Source organism: Beta vulgaris, chromosome 5 (genome assembly GCF_026745355.1).
Source record: "Beta vulgaris subsp. vulgaris cultivar EL10 chromosome 5, EL10.2, whole genome shotgun sequence".
In the NCBI taxonomy this organism is placed as follows: Eukaryota; Viridiplantae; Streptophyta; class Magnoliopsida; order Caryophyllales; family Amaranthaceae; genus Beta; species Beta vulgaris.
Window position 1 is genome coordinate 38420483 of NC_079206.1, and position 20691 is coordinate 38441173.

Here is a 20691-nt window from a genome sequence, read left to right on the forward strand (position 1 = left end):
CACTTATATTTAGAGGCACCATAAATCCATCTCTAATTATATGTTGCCTCTAATGCAACCATAAGTTAGTCGCTAAAGGATGTTTTTAGGTGCAACTTTTGACATTTTTATTAAAACTATTAGGGGCAACTACACATTTAACATTTTAAGATTTATGAATTAATACATATATATGCTATATTAATACTAAAAGTAACAAACAAACAATTTAATGAATCAATAAAAAGCTACTATATAGATAAAAAAATATTGTCATTTATATAAACACCTTAATCAACTAACATGTCTAGTTGGTTGTTCACAATTGTTACAGTAAAAAGAAATTGGAAACTACAAGAGAGAAAAAAAAAATATCTAATAGTTTGAATAGTGTCATTCCATTTTTCAATTGCCTCAGTCTTTGTTAGTGTCATGCTATTTTCTTCCTCATATTATTCTTCAATTGTTTGAATAGTTGGATTCCGCAAGCACCTGCAACACATGCATATAGTAAATATTAGTTTAATAACAAATATTAGTTTAACAAAGCTGTAATAACTTGTACAAAAATTGGCTTAGCCGGTAGTAGTAGCACGCAATGGCACGACAACTTGCACCGGAAACAACTAAAAAGCATAGCAACCGCTGCAATAACACAAGATTAAGTACATGAACAACAATGATCGTGCAAAAACAAACATCAGCAAGTCAGTAGCACAAACCTTTCCAGATTGACTAAAAAACTTATTTAACAGCATCAAAGCCACAACTAGAAGGATTCAGGTAGCAATTTTATTCACCATTATTTACAACCGTTATAGTAACTATAAACTATTCATGATATCTTGAATTTTGAACTTCATTAAAATAATTAGAAACTTACATGAAAACACCTTATTTTCCTTAATTTGACAGCTCCAATATGACACCATGAACACATAACTGCACCAAAAGATTGAAAAAAAGAAAAAACATTTGTTACCCAAAGATAATATCAAAAAAAATTTACATCATAAATGCATATAAGATAAGCATAACTCTATACCACTTAATCTAACAGTGGAAACCTGTTTTTATACTCTATACCAAAATCACACAGCAAAATTAGAGAACTAAAGTCAACTGAGAGGTACTTACTTTTAGGGAAATTGATGACTCACTGCTTGATGGACTTGATTAGTTTGGCCCTTCCGCTTCTGGATTTCTGTTACTTATGACACAAAATATGGCATCTAGTGAATCAAAGATTCTTCAATAAAGCTTACCTTATCTAACATCCAAGCACTTTGATTTTTCAATTGATTTAATGAACATATAATTCTAGTTCAGTAAGGCTAATCAAATATAATAGTAAACAAACTTCTCCAGTAACTGTAATAGGCATATTGATATGTAGTTCCTAATATCACTTTTTTATTTTTCATTTATTTTATGTCATATGTGTCTTCCTTGCAACTAAATTTATCTTTTTAAATAGTCTTCTGGCTCTTGGTAAGGCAAATATTTCCCTTATCACTACTTCCAGCATTACTGATCATGGCCATGCCTGCTGTTCCGTAGGATTATGCCATCATGGAGTGTTTTAAGCTATTTCTCCTTTGGCACTGTAGTGTTTACTGACTAAACTTTTGGATGGTGATCCTGGGTTCATGTTCAATCAAGAAATGCTGCAAATAGAACCAGTATTATGGATATTGGTTATAAACACCTCCAAGGATATAAAGCATATTCTAAACTGTGATATATATATATATATATATATATATATATATATAATATATATATATATATATATATATATATATATATATATATATTACTTGGTAATTTTGTTATTGCTAATTGCACATAAAATTTTGAGCCTAAACAGAGTAGATTCTACTTATGCAGGGTCATTTTCAATCAAGAATTGTGATAAGAAGCACTGAAATTGGTATAGTTTTTGAACAAAACTTTTGGACTCTCAACGAGTTCCTTAGTGATATATACTATACTAGTTTGTACTTGAGCATTTGATATTACTATACTCCTTTTTCTAGGCTAAGATTAGTGCTTTCCTGGGGAATTAGTGATGATGGTGAATAAGTCTGATTGGAATAGTGAATGCTTTTGGAAAGGAACATCTTAACTCTTGCGGGGCTTTAGTCTAAGAACACCATTGTTTAACCCAATTAAGCTCAACTAACAAATCAAAATTTCAACCCAACTAAGAATCATACTTCACAACAATCACAATTCACAACTAACAATCAAAATTCAGCCCAACATTCAAAATTCCAACAATTTCAAATCTTCAATAGTTAAGCAAATTAAAGAAACTTCACTAGTTACCTGAACAACTGTGATTCTTTCTGTGAACTGCCTGTCGAAATCGGACAAACTGAGGCTCGGAGAACTCGGCCGATTTATTCAAAGTTCAAACTGCCATTAGAGAGGATTAGAGGAAAGAGAAAGAAAGTTAACCCTAATTCTAAAGGCCTAAACGGCTAAATCCTAAGAAAATTAAGGAATCATTGACGAAATTACACAAACTCAGTAACTCACCATTTTCTGATTATCTCTGAGACTCCGACGACGCGACGACCAACGGCGACGACTGAGAGGAGGCGACGAGGCGACCACTAAGAGGAAGTGAAAAGCCGATGACTGAGAAGATGCGACGACCGACGACTGAGAAGATGCGACGACCGACGACTGAGAAGAAGCGACGAACAGACGATCGACGAGCCAACGACGGAGAGGAGGCGACGAGTGAGTGAGTTTGTTTAGGGTTGAGAGAATGAATATGTCAAATGAAAACGGCGAGGGTTTGTTTAGGTTTTGTTTTATTTTTTTGATTTTTTTTTAAAAAAAACACGGGTAGCATGTCAAATGAAAATGTCGAGGGTTTGTTAATCACATTCTTGTATTTGTTTGGGAAAAAATGAGCTCCATGTCGGGTCTTGGCCATGTGTTTTTCGGGTTCGGTCAAAAAATATTGCAACAAATAAGTGTTGTCGGCACTTTCGCAATTGCCTCGAAAAAAACAGTTGTACTTCATTTAAACGTGTATGAAAGTGACATCGATAAATGTGTATTTTATTACTGATATAATATATTCAATAATTTGGAATAAGACAAATTTATATAAGTCGATATTCAAACTTTTAGTTGTATGCAAATCATATCATGTTTGGTTTAAAAAGGACGTCCCATATCATTATAAATTCTTATAAACTTCCTCGAAAGACGAGTTAGACATTTTTAAAAAACCGGTTAGATTAATGTATGTCTTACTTTAACTATAAGGCTTACTATAACTATACTAGTCATTGAGGCTATATGAATCTGAAAACTCGAAAAAATATAATCGACGAAAATAAGTTAATATATTATATCAATGAAGGTATCTTTTGGGACTTAAGTAAATTGAAATAACTTTACTCAATTTAAAGTAAGATTAAGTTGTATCCATGTTGATTTTAAAACATAATATTTGAGTGAACCAAATTGATATTGGATTACAACGAATCTCAAACTACGACAAATAATTTATAATAGATAACTCTGCAGTCTTAAAGAATGTGAAAACCAAATGGGATAAACTTGTCACTAAGATTAAACTAGTCATGGTATTAACAAAGACGGTTTGTTCTCTTTTTAATATTGGGACTGGACCGATGTCTAGTTTTAAATTAAAAATATGCAGTCTCTTACAAGACTAACTGATGATGAAGATAACATTGCTCCATGCCTCCATTATGATATCGAAAATAATATTGAAGTTAAAAGCTAGTACCATGTTATTAGATATTGTATCAATATGAAACGATAACCTAAATCAAGATAAGAACGCTTAATAATTAGTTAATCGTTTTCAATTACATTTATTTTGAAATTCGAATATCTAACATAACTGAAATAAGTTGATATTGGATTATATAATATATCAATGTAAGCTGACAAGGTAATTGAAAATCACAATGATCTATCCAAGTGAACCTTGATTAAGCTTTTTCTATTGCAAATACAAAAACATATTATTACTAAAGCAAAACAAGTTGATTAGTTGAGTTGTTATTAACTTATTCGATTAGATGTAATATATGTGAATACATCTAAACACATAAAAAAGTTGAAACAATTTGTTATTGCACAAGGCTAATGTATATATATGCTAATATTGGATTAGATCAATTTATTGATAAAAGTCAATAAGCTAATTGGTGTATAGTTTACATGAACCATTTAAGATACTTTGTATTTTGTTTACTTGGACCGTTTATGTTAAAGGTACTTTTTACTACAATTCGAACGCACATTTTATGTCATAAATATCTGTGATTACATATTTGTAAAAATTATTGCAATTGGATATTAATATTATACTCATTAAGACAATTTAAACAAGACCCACATGACTCTATTTACTTTTATATATTGATCAATATATAGAAGATTATCTCTGCATTGTGTATGTCAATAACTCAAATGCACTAAAAATTATGGGACGGACAGAGTAATAATATTCAGTTTAGATAAGAAAAAATCAAATTGAATCACATCGGATTCGACTAATTATAACTTTAAAACCAACGAAGTATAATAAGAAGAATTCATATTAGATCAGGAAAATTTATATCATATAAGAAAATTTACACCAACCCACTTGTTAGTTGCAGATGATCGCCACTGTTAATAGCGAATCGTAAACAGATCAGATTATCCAAATAAAACTCAAATATGAACCCACATCCTATATAACATAATGTAAATTGAATATAATCCAGAAAATTCGAAGTAGTCAACACCAAAATTTGAACTAACTCGAAGCAGAATTTTACCCCAAAACCGCTCAAAATTCAAAGCCCCAAACCCACATAATTTAAGATCCCGAATTTCGAACTTAATCCAGAAAATTCGAAGATAAAAAAAAAGTTGAGATGCACCAAATTGGAGAAAAAGAACTTACCGAAATTGCAATGAAGGAGACGGTGAAGTGAGAGAGATGAAGGGCAACGAAGAGAGGAGTGAAGGTGAGGTGAGAGAAAGAGATTGAAAGAGAGAATAGTGTCGGTGTGAGGGTGAGTATTTTGATATGTATGTGAGGTGAGAGAAAGCGAGTGAAAATGTGAGGTATTGAGGTGTATCCCGCTATGAGTGTCGTAGATTTAGAGGTTTCAATTCAAATAAATCAAGTATGGACTTCTAGATTCACAATCCCTTGCTAAACCTAGTAGTCATAATCCAATTTAGACCTAATTTTAGGTTGATTACTCCTATCCTTATGAATATTGGAAATCAAATGTCACAATCAATCAATTAACTCTTATCAAGTACTCATCATGCAATCATTGCAATACTTTGACTTCTTTTACTTCCTCTAGCAAAGGAAGCTACTCACTCATGGCTAAAATTCATATTCAAAAGAGAATATCCTAGGATTAACCTAGAAATTGAGATGAACAAGCAAAAGAACGATTAAACTAGCAATTAATGGAAATTGAAAGCTAGAGCATGAAATTGAAACTAAATCTAACATGAATTGAGGAAACTAAAAGCAAAACATGAATTAAAAGACAAGTAATTGAAAGAGCAAAGAAAAAATGAACTAAAGCATGAAATCAAAAGGAAAGCTTTAAAAGATGAGACAAGAGTGAGAAATTCTTATTAAAAGGGAATAAGGGAAATAAAAGAATAAAAAAAAAAAAAAAAATGAAAAAGAGAAATAAGAAGTAAAAGAAAAAGAAAAAGAAATTACGGAAAACAAAGCCACGTCATTCAGCTTGCTCTCTATTAGAGATGGTTGTTTACCCTGGACCCTGTCCAAACCCTACCCTACCCTACCTTACCGTAATTTAAGGGTATGGGTCTTGATTTTTTTACCCTATGGGTATGAGTTATGACTATGGGTAGGGTATGGGTCAAATAGCTATCGGGTAGAGTAAGGGTAAGGGTCCACTCCTCTCATACCCAGACCCTACCAAAACCTTACCCACATACTCAGTTAAAAAATTATATAGTATTTTTTAAAAATTTTCAATATATAGGAAGAAGATCATGTGAAAATCGTAAAACTATGAAAAGCAAATTAAAAGGTGTACATATGATGTTCAAAGAGGAATTTGTTTTTCATTAATGATTTTGTCGTAAATATTAACAACTTTATTTCGAAAAGATACACCTTCAATTGTAACATTTACCATTTAATTTCAAAATATATCATTTTTAGTTCTAATATAAACTAATATATGAAAAACTCTAAACTTCTAATCTTCTATATACTTTCGTAGAAACAAAATTTGCCGCTCTACTTTCTCAATTCTCAATCTAACTCTCACTTTTCGATCGTAGTTTTGCAAAAAATCTATATAGAAATGATGTTTTGTGATGTATATTGAAGGTTTATTATATTTCGGAAAAAAATTACACTATACTCATTAAGGACCTTAGACCCTACCCATACCCTATCGAACCCTATGGGTACGGGTAATGATGATTGCATAAATTTTGAATGAGTTATCTAAATATATATCTTTAGTAATGATTGCATAAAGTTTCTTAGAAACAATATATCGAACATATCTGGGTCAAAAACTATGGATACGTTCTCTTTGCCTGATCTAATCAGATAAGAGCTGAAATTATTAGAGGCCTTTAATAATATTTGACCGTCATTTAAATAAGTTTTAAAAAAAAAACAAGCGGGAGTTTTTTTTTTTGTGAAAACAAGCGGGAGTTTAAGCGTTGTTATTTTTTGGTGAAAAGAGTTTAAGCGCCTTATTTTCACTAACTTTCTAGAACTCCTTTCTTTCCCTCATCATCCACTCTCAGCTCATCCGGTTCCCCTCTCTCTCCTCTCTGTTCCTTGTCTCTCTCAATCTCTATCTCAACTCACCTCCTTTTTTCTCTCTCATCTCCAAGCAGCGACGAACGTCGTTCCTCCTGTAAGTTTTTTAATTTTGTAATTTCGTTCGATTTGTTTGTTGTTTATTTTATGGGGATTTTATTGGTTTGAATTCTCGATTTTCAGGCTTTTCGTTTGAATTTCTGTTTGTTTGTTGTACAAATTTATTCGATTTATAGGTTTTCGTTTTACTTCGATTTTACAGGGGTTTGGGGCTTTTCGCTTGAATTTAGGGTTTAATATTCCAGATCTGGGGAATTCGAATTTTTTTTAGAAGTTTGGGGAATTCTATTGAATTTATTTGGATTTTTAGATTTCGTTCAATGATTCGAGTTTCTTGAGTTAAAATTTTGTTTTGGGTTCTAAATTTCTTTCGAAAATTTGCTGTAATTACGATCCATTGTCAATAGTCAAATTAAATTACATAGATTATGTATCATCTTCAACTCCTACTTTGATCTTTTTCATTGTTTGCACAAGGTCATATGCTAGAAAAGCCTTCAAAGCATGTAATCTACAGAGTTAATTTGGTTGATATGATTATTTCCTGCCAAAAAATGCTGGATCGCTGCCAGTTTCCTCCTTCCAATTTTTCTGGTGTGGGGATTGTGAGGGCCGATTTTTCCAGTTACTCTACTGAGAGAAACTATATGAGTTAATGGGACCAAAAGTGTTATGGAGATATATCAAGTTGCAGACTTTTCTAATGATCTGGTTGACTGATTGTTGCCATGGTATACAGAGAGGAGCTACGAATTGAATCTCGTTTTTGTGGCCGTTGGTTGAATGTTGTTAGACTATAGGGAATTAAATCTCATTTTTAAGTACTTCCCCTTGGTCTCTTTGTTATATCCTTTAGTACTTATCAAAAGAAAGAAAGATTATAAAATTAGGTGGACATTGTGACTTGTGAAGACTTCCTCCTGTCCTGGTATTCCTTTATAATCTTTTTAAACCAAAATAGCACTTACTTTTAGGGAAATTGATGACTCACTGCTTGATAGACTTGATTAGTTTGGCCCTTCCGCTTCTGGATTTCTGTTACTTATGACACAAATATGGCATCTAGTGAATCAAAGATTCTTCAATAAAGCTTACCTTATCTAACATCCAAGCACTTTATTTTTCAATTGATTTAATGAACATATAATTCTAGTTCAATAAGGCTAATCAAATATAATAGTAAACAAACTTCTCCAGTAACTGTAATAGGCATATTGATATGTAGCTCCTAATATCACTTTTTTATTTTTTATTTATTTTATGTCATATGTGTCTTCTTGCAACTAAATTTATCTTTTTAAATAGTCTTCTGGCTCTTGGTAAGGCAAATATTTCCCTTATCACAACTTCCAGCATTACTGATCATGGCCATGCCTGCTGTTCCGTAGGATTATGCCATCATGGAGTGTTTTAAGCTATTTCTCCTTTGGCACTGTAGTGTTTACTGATTAAACTTTTGGATGGTGATCCTGGGTTCATGTTCAATCAAGAAATGCTGCAAATAGAACCAGTATTATGGATATTGGTTATAAACACCTCCAAGGATATAAAGCATATTCTAAACTGTGATATATATATTACTTCGTAATTTTGTTACTCCTAATTGCACATAAAATTTTGAGCCTAAACAGAGTAGATTCTACTTATGCAGGGTCATTTTCAATCAAGAATTGTGATAAGAAGCACTGAAATTGGTATAGTTTTTGAACAAAACTTTTGGACTCTCAACGAGTTCCTTAGTGATATATACTATACTAGTTTGTAGTTGAGCATTTGATATTACTATACTCCTTTTTCTAGGCTAAGATTAGTGCTTTCTTGGGGAATTAGTGATGATGGTGAATAAGTCTGATTGGAATAGTGAATGCTTTTGGAAAGGAACATCTTAACTCTTTGTTCTAGGCTAAGATGGTCACACAACCAGAATGATACTCCCAGAATTCACATATTATAGAGAACTCCTGTCGTTTTGAACAATTTTGGCTTGTATGCATGCGAGGTCAAAGAAGAGTTGTCTAGGCTAGAGTAAGTTGCTGATTGCTGCTGCTGAACAAAGCTAATTGTGGGTAGCGATGATCATCATCCAGTTGCTTTTTCCTGAATACTCACTTATATACAAGATATTGGCAGCAGTTCTGTTGATTTAACAGTGCATAATTATTAGTGTTGGGCATTGTTGACTCCTTATTTTCTTCTTCATGCTCTTGAGTTCTTGTTGCTTGCTCTGATATTCTTGCTGATTCAACAGGCCTAAGTGAGCCATAAGAATGGACCTTAGGCTGGTTCATCGGGATTTTAGAGCAAAAAATTTCTGAGAAGATAACTGAAAGTACGAGCATGGAGATAATCTATGTTGAAGTTTTGAGTCCTTGCTGATGCAATCCTTGTGGGTGTTCTCCTCCGCTCTTTGGTTGTGTTTTCATGACTATAAGATCAGTTAATGTATTTAAGTGTGCTTTTGCTATCTTCATAATAGTGTTGTTGGACAGCAGAGAACATCTTTTAACTGTTGCAGAGAGCATATTATGCAGCAGTTATTAACTACTTTAATGGAGTCATTTTTTCTTTGGACAGCAGAGAACATCTTTTAACTGTTGCAAAGAACATACTTTAATACAGTTTAATGAGTTCCACCAACCAATTAGGAAAGATTACTTATGTCATTATTCTGTTTTTTTTTTTCAAGGTTCAAGATGATGGTGAAGGAAAAGAAGCCAAGGATCCATCAAATTAATACAACTCGTAAAGCTATTAATGATTTGAAAAGGCCTTGTAAAAGATATATTTCTTTTGTTATGGTTTTTTTTGTAAGGTTTAAGGAAGTCGATAGTAGACATTATCTAATTGACTTATTTTATTTGTGATGAAACATAATATTTTAGTGTATTTAATCATTAATATTATTATATACTAGTCATTTCTACCTAAATATTTTTTATTGAATCGCTTAATTATAATATATTATATTTGATCCATATCCAATTAAATAGTAATTATTATTGATTATAAACTCATGCATTCTACTGTTTGTAGATGTATTTTCTAGGTTAAAATCTCGACACTTTTTCGTGTTGAGAGCTCTTTTGGCCCCAAAAATTTATTTGTGGAGGTAAAATAATCTTGACGCTGGAATGTGTTTAGAGCACATTTCGAGACGCATAAAAGCGTCGAGAAACTCAACACAAAACAGTGTCACAAGTCATAACTAGATGCGGCTTTGCGTTGAGAATATCAACGCAAGAAAGCGTCGAGAATTCTCCACGCGTGAAATCTCGACGCTTTTACATTGCGTTGAGAATCAATTTCTCAACACTTTTTTCCTTCCAGAATATTGAAGAAAAGCGTTGAGAAAACACTCTTTTTCTAGTAGTGTAGACATATCGGACTTGAATTACGGGCTAATCGAGTTTAGATGCTCACAAGTAGCTCATGTTCGACTCAGTTAAATTATTCAAAGTTCAGCTCAAGTTCACTTGAGTTAAATGTAGAACGAGTGAAGTCAAGCAAGACCCAACTCAACTTGATTAACTCATGAGGAGCTCGATAATTATATTATTAATTTTTTAGTTATGATTTTTTGAAAAGTAGTTATAATTGAGATATTTTTTCTCATACCTTTTTTATAAAAGAAACATACACTAACTAGTCATGAATGCTGAAAACCTAAACCAAATATTATATTGCTTTTGATCCAAATAACCAAAATAAATACGCAAGGGGTGGATCCTCATAAAGAAAATGAAAATAGGTCAGGTTTGAGGACTGACCCTCACAGGTCGAACCAAGTTCAAGTCATGTCAGAATCAGGTTGACCCAGCGGTCAGATCTGTTTCTGACACCACTACGGTCAGGTTTGGGTAATCTCAGGTTAGGTTTCGATCATGTCTAGAGACTGACCCTCATAGGTCGAGCCAGGTTCAAATCAGGTCAATATCAGGTTGACCTAGCAGTCAGATCTGTTTTTGACACCACTAACGACAATTCAATTTACACTAAAAAATATCTTTAGATGCAACAATAATCTATGTGATGCTGAAAAAAATGGCTATCGAGACAACTAAATTCATGTGACGTTAAATATATGGCTTTATAGACAACTAACTACAGTTGATGCTGAAAAATTGGCTTTAGAGACAACTAAATTCATGTGACGCTAAATACATGGCTTTAGAGACAACTAACTACAGTTGATGCTGAAAAAATGGCTTTAGAGACAACTAAATTCATGAGACGCTAAATACATGGCTTTAGAGACAGCTAACTACAGTTGATGCTGAAAAAAATAGCTTTAGAGACCACTAAAGTCATGTGACGCTAAATACATGGCTTTAGAGACAACTAACTACAGTGATGCTAAAAAAAATGGCTTTAGAGACAATTAAATTCATGTGATGCTAAAAATATGGATTTAGAGACAACCAATATTCATGTGATGCTAAAACATGGTTTTAGAGGCAACCAACATTTGTCTGATGCTAAAATGTATCTTTAGAGGCACCAGAATATACTTGACACTAAAAACCATATAATTAGAGGCAACCATGTTTATGTGATGGTAAAAGGGGGTTTTAGAGGCAAGTCGGCCAAATGATGTGCCTCTATAGCCAATTTTTTTTGTAGTGGGAACAATGTGAAGTTTACTGATGAGAGATGTGTAGTAAGTAATACAAGAACAGGTACCAAGATTCTGGAAGGAACTAGGAAGGGAAACACTTATGTTGTTGATCTAAACCTGGTTCCTAGGAACAATCTGACTTGTTTAAGTGCTATCGACAATGAACCACTCCTATGGCATAAAAGATATGGTCATGCAAGGATGACCTTACTCCACAAGCTAAGTGGTAAGGACTTAGTTGTTGGTCTTCCAACAATCAAAGTCTCTAACCATGAAGTTTGTGGACCATGTGCAAAAGGAAAACAAGTTAGATCCTCGTTCAACCCAAAGAAGATGGTAAGCACACAAGGTCCTCTTGAATTGATTCACTTGGACTTATGTGGCCCTGTTCGTATCCAAAGCAGATCTGGTAAGAGATATGTACTTGTTATGGTTGATGATTTCTCAAGATACACTTGGGTTATTTTTCTTCATAGCAAACATGAAACTTTTGATGAATTTGTAAACTTTGCTAAAAGAATACAAAGAGTAAGTAGTTTTAAAATTAAACATTTGTGTTTTGATCATGGTAAGGAGTTTGAGAAGTCCAAGTTTGATGAAACTTTTGATGAATTTGTAAACTTTGCAGCAATGAAGGACTAGACCACAACTTCTCATCTCCTAGGACCCCACAACAAAATGGCATGGTGGAGAGGAAGAATTGTACTCTGGAGGAAATGGCAAGGACAATGCTAATAGCCAGCAATCTTCCAAAGAATTTTTGGGCTGAGGCAGTAAACACGGCGTGCTATATCATTAATAGGATCATGCTAAGACCTATTACCTTGAAGACTCCATACGAAATTCTCAAAGGAAGAAAACCCAACATCTCATACATTAGAGTCTTTGGATGTAGATGTTTTGTACACAACAATGGTAAAGACAATTTAGAAAAATTTGATGCTAGAAGTAGTGAGGCAGTTTTTATATGATATGCTTTAAATACTAAAGCATATAGAGTCTACAACAAAAGAACAATGTGTGTTGAGGAAAGTGTCCATATTATTTTTGATGAAACTAACTCTATGCAGGAACCATGTTATGAAAATGATTTTGAAATTGGACTGGCTCGTCCTAAAGAATCAGTCAACTTTGATGAGGAACTAACACCTGCAGGTAATGACAAGAAGCATATTCCTGAAAATGAGATCATTGTTCCTGATCCTGTTCCTCAGGAGGAACAGGTAGATGAAAGAACACATGCAGAAGAAATTTCTCCTGAAAATGAAGCAACAGAAGAACCTCAAGCTGAAGGAGCAGAAACAAGGAGATTTGAACGAAGACCCTGGAAACACCAGAAATCCCATCCTTTGGACTTGATCATAAGTTACATCGAGAAAGGAACCTAGACAAGATCCCAACTTAAAAACTTTTGTGCATTCCAAGCCTTTCTGTCCATGATAGAACCTCGAGATCACAATGATGCCCTACTAGAGTCTGACTGGATAAATGTCATGCAAGAGGCACTAAATGAGTTCCAGCGAAGCAAGCACTCGTGGAAAAATGAAGAAGGGCTACGCTGAAAAAGGCCTGTAGGGCTGCGCTTTTTGACAGCAGACCTTTCAATAGCAGCCATTCACTTTTTATGAAGGGTTGCGCTTGTGTAGCGCAGCCCTTCACAAGTAATGTGTTATTTCCCTAGGAACACTACAAGAGGGGGGTGAATTGTAGGTGTAGAAATAAAAGTAACTTTTTGCGGAAATTAAAACTTAAACGAATAAACAAGCTAGAGGAACACAAGGGATTTTTACGAGGAAAAAACTTCTTGGGCCCAACAAGAAGAAACAACCTCGACCACTAGGGATTTTAAACTCAACTCTTTCACTGATTAGACCAAACAATTTTGTTACAACCTAATTCTAACTCGAGCCACACCTTGAGTTCCTAAACTCAAGTTCCTGAGCCACTATTCCCTTAACAGTAGTTCCTCTCAACTTCACTCGAAGTTTTCTCACTCATACAAGCTTCAGCCAAAGCCTCTCTCTTACAGAACTTCACTCAAAGTTCCCTTACCCCAAAAACCAAAATACAATTGATCGAAATAAGCTTAGTGGAATTAAAGTAAGAAAGCAAAGGACAAATGGCTATTATGAGAGAATGAAGGCACTGACACTTAATTAGTTAAACTCACTTAATTACTTAGTCAGACACATTTTGGAACTCATTTAGACTTCAATATTTATAGTGATAATCACAAAGAACGTGGGAGTAAAACTCGATTACATGTTAAGTCCATTAACCCATGATGTTCCTTCCCCTAAGGAACACGTTTCTCATCATGTCCCATGATCCCGTGATCTCAATATGAACGTGGATATATTTTAGCCACAACTCCTAAGTACTAGGAGTTCCTTGAGCTTTATCCGAAAATCAGTTAGTTATAAAAACAACTTTATCATTAAAACTGAATTTTTAATCTTTAAGAAAATAATATCTTTTAAACAAATTCTTTATAAAACCGGATAATTATTTTCAATATATTTTCCGAAAAACAAAATCTTCTTTTTAAACAGATTTTCTTTTTAAAACTGATTTTATCATTTAAACTGATTTGAAATTAGATAAAACTAATTTCCTATAATTTAGGCATGACTTACTCAATTGCATAATTGTACCGTTATACTTTTGCACGCCTAAGTCTAGTTCCTTTTATAAACCAAGTTCCTTTAACAGATTCGTTTAGTGCCACTTAGTTTGTTCCTTAGAAAGGAACAAACTCTCATTCTCAAATAAAACTGCCATTGTTCCTTACTTTGTTCCTTTACACTAGAACTAGAAAATAAAACGCCTAGCTTTTATTCTTCTTGATCGAATGCTTGCTCCAGTATCAACTTATAGAAACTTCTTTACTTAGCCTTTGAAATCCTCTCTTGACTTCTTCCTTGACTTCGTATTCTCCCAGTTCCTTTCATTGATACCTTAAACATCATACACTTAAATAACTCATTAGTTCACTACTTAGTTTGCATCTTTGTTTCTTTGTCATCATCAAAACTAGGGTTCAACAATTTCCCCCTTTTTGATGATGACAACAAAGGTACAAACTAAGGCAATAACAAATGATATAAGTGAATGAAAATGATAAAATAATAAAGAAGAAAATGAAAAATAAAACACAATTATGTAAGTAACTAAATTTTGATTTTTCATTTACCTTAACCTATTTTTGATTTTTCATTTACCTTAGAAAATGAAAAATAAAACACAATTATGTAAGTAACTGAATTTTGATTTTTCATTTACCTTATCCTAAACTTTAATTTTTTTTTATTTTTCAGATTAAGTGTATGTACAGTTTGTTCCTTAAATCCTTTCCCCCTTTGTCATCCTCAAAAAGAATAGACTCTGCATGTATTGATGAATTGATTTAACACCTTAAGACCATAAGAAAGCACCATTATTGGTTAAGTTAGATGTTCAAAGAGTAAACTTGCTCAAACATCAATCACATAATACTAGCCATTCCAAGGAAGAAATTATGCATAAACATTCGAAACTCAGACATAATAGCAAAAGTCATTGTGTATGTATATCACTTGTTCCATAACAACAAACAAAGAAGAAAAGAAAAATGTTTAAACAAAAGTCATGTTCCTTGAAAAGGAAACAAGAACAACAACAAAAAAAACTAAGAAAGGGTAGGAGAATGGTGTTCCTCTACAACCTCTTCTTCAACCACATCCTCTAGCTTCTTCATCACCACCCCATGGTTGAGTCCAACTTGTTTCTTCAACTCCTCCAAAGTGAGGGCCATAGAGTCCATCTTATTTTGTTGCGCAATCACCGTATCACTTAGGATCTTCATAAGACTCATCATTTTATCAGTTTTAGCATCCAAAGTCCAGTGAAGGTGATTATAAAATTTGATCATGTGTTGAGCAGGAAGACAAACATCATTTACCCAGCTATAGTCATCCGGAGATTCTTGTTCCTTACCCTTGGAACCTGAGGCAGAAGGGGATTTTGTGAAGGAACTGGAGGGGTTGAATGGAAGGCTCATCTGTTCCGGAATGGAACAGAAGAAAGGGTTGTAAATGAGGGAGAAATGGTGGTGTTGGTGGAAGAGTTGTGAGGTGGAAGCAAAAGGTTAGGTCCTTTTATTTCATCTCTACTCAAAGCTGGAAGGAAAAGAAGGATGAGGAGGAAATGGAGGTCAGTTTTGTGAAGGAACAGAGAGTTTAGGGATGGTGGTGGAGTGTGGTTCCTTGAGAGTGAGGGTTCCTGTTCCTCAGCATTCCGAAAGGACTAAAGGAAGTCCTTGTTGGAAGGAACAGAAACAGTAGGAGCAATCTTTAACGATTGCTCTTCCTCACCTCTGAGGAACAGAAATTAGGCTTGGTAGGCAATGTGTTTGCGCCTCTTTGGTTTTGGTTCCTCCGGCTTAGGAACAGGTTCCTCCAAGATAACATCATTATCTTCTTCCTCTATGTCAATCTTAGGCAATTTTCTTTTACTGAGGAACTTGGAGCTTTCTCCTTGAATGATCTCCTTCTTGGACAGAAGACCAAGTCCATTTAGAGTCTTCTCATTCAAATGTTCCCTTGTTTTACTCCTAATGAGTCCAACCAGTGAGTCTTACTTCAAAGTGATGAAGTAAAGAAGTTATCAAAGCACCATACCCAATACACAATTATTTCAATACAGTGAGTAAGATGTTGATAAAGAGAGAAGGGAAGTTGATTTGAATGTGGTGGTCTAAGCAAAACATATAACACATATCTAAGAGACCCACTTCATTCCTCTTTTCAGTCGAGGAATGAGTGCTCTCCATACCAAGTTGAATAGTACTTTGTGAAGGAGAGAGTAGGTTATGGTTTAGTTTGTTTTGACCAGCAGTTCCTCCAAAATATTCTAAATTTTGTCTGAGGAAAATTCGGAAAAAGACAGTTCCTTTCCGTTTAAAGTACAAATCAGTTCCTTTGCAAGGAACTTCCCAAACTTTGCCCAATGTGGCTTGATTAAACTTAATTTTCTTTCCTCTAACCTCAGTTGTGCAAGACCATTAGTATTAGTAAAATTTGCACAAAATTCATCCATAGCTAAAGGAACAAGGCTTGTTAAAGGCGAATTCAAACAAGAATTCCATGCCTGTTCCTTTAGAATGGAAGTTAATTCATGAAATTCGACTTTCTTGGCCCATTCTAAATCTACACAAAAACCCAATACATACCTAGACCCGTTTCTTGGAAGATGAAGAAACAGTTCCTTTGGAAGGAACAGGAGTGATTTCTTCTTCTTCCCCTTGTGTTTGTTCCGGGGTTTCTTCTTCGTCATATTCCCCAATTAATTTTCTTCACGCATGCTCCTTCTTGGAGATTCTAATTGTTGTTCTTCTATGGGGTTTCTTGAATTTGTCGTTTCAAGGGTTTTGTTGGAGAAGAGATTTTCCATTTTTGAAGTGTTGGTAGTTTTTGATGTTGGAAAAGGAGAGTTTCTGAGTTTTTGCCATGATTTGAGAAGATTTGAGGTTTTTATGGAGTATCAAGAGGTGTGATAGTTTTCGGCGATGGTGAAGATGAAGAGGTTGGAGGAACACGGTTTCATAATGTGAATTAAAGGGAGTTTTGCATGTAATAGTGTTTATGACACGCGGGAAAAAAATAAAGCAAATAAAAATAAAAAAGAAAACGAAAAGATGATAATAAGAATCAAGATTTAATTAAATCTGATTCCTTTATTTTCGGATTTTTTCGGATTTTTATGAGTTTTAATTTTTGAAAGAAAATAAATGCTAAGGAACTTGTGCTATAGGAACAACTAATGCTACATATCAATGTCCTTCATATCATGCATGTTTCTTACCTTAGGAACAGTAAGGGGAGTATTATGTGACATTTGTGAGTTGTTTAATTCTTTAATTCATGTTTATGTTTGTAACATTCCAATTTGCAATGGTCTTAGGCAATTAAACACAATTATTTTTAGCACACAAAGTCACTCAAATTGATTCAAACATGGGGGAATGACATAGGAACAATCACTTAATTTTTATTAACCTAACTCAAGCCTTAATTTTTCATATCTATCCTTTGCAAAGGCTTAGTTAAATATCAGCAATCTGATTCAGTTTGACAAAACTCAAGTTTAATCAAACCTTTTTCAACATTTTCTCTTAAAAAGTGATGTCTGATATGTATATGCTTTACTCTAGAATGATGCACTGGATCTTTAGAAATACTATAGCATTGTATGTCACAATAAATAGGAACACAATCAAAGTTTATTCCATAGTCACTAAGTTGTTGTTTTATCCAAAGCATTTGAGAGCAACATGCAGCAGCTGCTACATATTCTGCTTCAGCAGTGGATAAAGCAACTGTGTTTTGTTTCTTGGTACTCCAAGAAACTAAACTATGACTAAGGAATTGTGCCATACCTGAGGTGCTTTTCCTATTTACAAGATCTCCAGCATAATCTGCATCTGCATATCCTTTTAGTTCGAATGTATCACTTCTTGGATAGTAGAGTCCAAGATCATCTGTTCCTTTAAGATATCTAAGAATTCTCTTACAGCAGTAGGTGAGACTCCTTTGGATTTGCTTGAAATCTAGCACACAAACCAACACTGAAAGCTATGTCTGGACGACTAGCAGTTAGATACAAAAGTGAACCAATCATTCCTCTATTTTTGTTTGATCAACACTTGTTCCTATGGAGTCTTCATCTAATCTAGTTGAAGTTCCCATAGGAGTGTGATTTATCTTTGAATTTTCGAGGCCATATTTCTTTAATAGTTCCTTTATGTATTTTTGTTGGTGAACAATTATTCCTTTTCAGTTTGTTTGATTTGTAGTCCAAGAAAGAAATTTAACTCACCCATCATACTCATTTCAAATTCATTCTCATGAGACTTGAGAATTCTTTGCACAATGTTTCATTAGTAGCTCCGAATATGATGTCATCAACATATATTTGAACAAGCAAAATTCAGTTCCTTTAGATTTTAGGAACAAGGTTTTATCAACCTTTCCTCTTTTAAAATTGTTTTCTAAAAGGAACTTTGATAATCTCTCATACCATGATCTAGGTGCTTGTTTTAACCCATAAAGAGCTTTATCAAGCTTGTAGACATGATTTGGGAGATTTTATTTTCAAACCAGGGGGTTGTTCAACATATACATCTTCTTTAGATAGCCATTTAAAAATGCACACTTAACATCCATTTGATATATTTAAATCCCATGTAAGCAGCAAATGCAATTAAAATTCTAATGGCTTCTAATCTAGCTACAGGAGCAAAGGTTTCTTCATAATCTATTCCTTCTTGTTGATTATAACCTTTTACTACAAGTCTAGCTTTGTTTCTTACAATGGTTCCATATTCATCTAGTTTGTTTCTAAACACCCATTTTAAGCCAATTACTTTTTGTTGTTTAGATGAGGGAACTAGATGCCATACCTTGTTTCTTTCAAACTCATTTAATTCAGCTTGCATTGCAGTAATCCAATCAGAGTCAGTTAAGGCTTCTTCATGATTTCTTGGTTCCATCATTGATAGGAACGCATTAACTGAGATCTAGTTTGCGTACCTTTGGATATGTCACTGATTATGAGTTCATGGATGTGACTTTTGTTCTCCAAGGTTTTGGTTGAAACTCTCTTATAGGAACATGTTGTTCCTCATGAGTTCCTTGAGTAGATGAGGAACTCTGCTCAGTTGTTCCTCTGTTAGCCTCGGTGGACTCAGTTCCTTCATTTGAGGAACAGGACATCTTCTCCTCCTTGAGGAACAGGAACATCATTGATTATTATTTTCAAATTCCTCGTTCCTTTCCTCTTTCACTCTTCTTCTTCTTCTTGTGAATCTGCTTCTTTACTTGGTTGCTAACCCTATCTCATAGTCATCAACCTGTATGCTTGGATTATTTGTCAGATTCATCAAAGATTACTGAATGCTTTCTTCAACACACATAGTTCTTTTGTTATATACTCTATAAGCTTTACTATGTAGAGTATCCTAAAAATTTGCTTCATCACTCCTTGCATCAAATTTTCCAAGATTATCTTTTCCATTATTATGCACATAACATTTGCGCCAAATGTTCTAAAATAGGTGATATTTGGTTTCTTTCCAAAATAAAGTTCATAAGGAGTTTTATTAATGATAGGTCTCATCATGGCACGATTAATTATGTGACAAGCAGTATTAACAGCTTCAGCCCAAAAGTTCCTTGGAAGTTCACTAGCAATTAACATGGTTCTAGACATTTCCTCCAAAGTTCTATTTTTCCTTTCTACAACACCATTTTGTTGTGGTGTTCTAGGGGCAGAAAAATTATGATCTAGGCCATTATCTCTGCTTAAGTCATCAAATTTATAATTTTCGAATTCTTTGCCATGATCTGATCTAATGTGCATTATTTTATGACCACTTAAGTTTTGAACTCTTTTAGCAAAGACAAGGAACTCATCATAAGTTTCATCTTTACTAGTGAGAAAAATAACCCAAGTATACCTAGAGTAGTCATCTACAATCACAAGTACATACCTCTTTCCACTTCTGCTTTGAATTCTCATGGGTCCACATAAGTCCATATGAATTAATTCTAATGGTTTAGTGGTACTTACAATCGTTTTAGATTTGAAAGAGGATCTTACTTGGTTACCTCGTGCACATGCATCACAAACTTGATCAATATGAAATTTTATGGATGGTAATCCTAAAACAAGATCTTTTGATCTAAGTTTCTCAAGTAATGAAAAGCTAGCATGTCCTAGACGCTTGTGCCAAGAAGTGAATCATCTTCAATAACACTAAGACAAGTTAAATTGATTTGAGGAACAAGGTCTAGATCCACAATGTATGTGTTCCCTTTCCTTGTTCCTTCCAAGATAACCTTCTTAGTTTTAATGTTGATGACAAGCATTTTTCTTTATCAAATTTTACAGTATTTCCTTTGTCACAGAATTGAGAAATGCTTAATAGATTATGTTTTAGACCTTCAACTAAAAATACATTTTCAATGGAGTGTATGGTGACTTACCACCTTACCCATGACAACTATGTTACCTTTCTTATTATCACCAAATGTTACACTTCCACCTTCATAGGTTGTGAGTGAGAGAAACTTCGTTTTGTCTCATGTCATGTGCTTGGAACAACCACTATCGAGATACCATGTGTTGTTCCCCCTCACTCCAACCTGCAAAAATCAACTAAGTGTTAGTT

The 20691-nt window shown here is 33.8% G+C and overlaps 1 long non-coding RNA gene across 1 annotated transcript; it reads right to left on the reverse strand.

The window, feature by feature from the left end:
* Positions 1–871: 871 nt before the first annotated feature.
* LOC125493964 (uncharacterized) lies at positions 872–3170 on the reverse strand. Its single transcript, XR_007270322.2, has 3 exons — positions 2311–3170; positions 1117–1189; positions 872–921 (listed from the first exon to the last, which is right to left on the reverse strand). It is a non-coding gene; the product is annotated as an uncharacterized LOC125493964 (long non-coding RNA).
* Positions 3171–20691: the final 17521 nt, after the last annotated feature.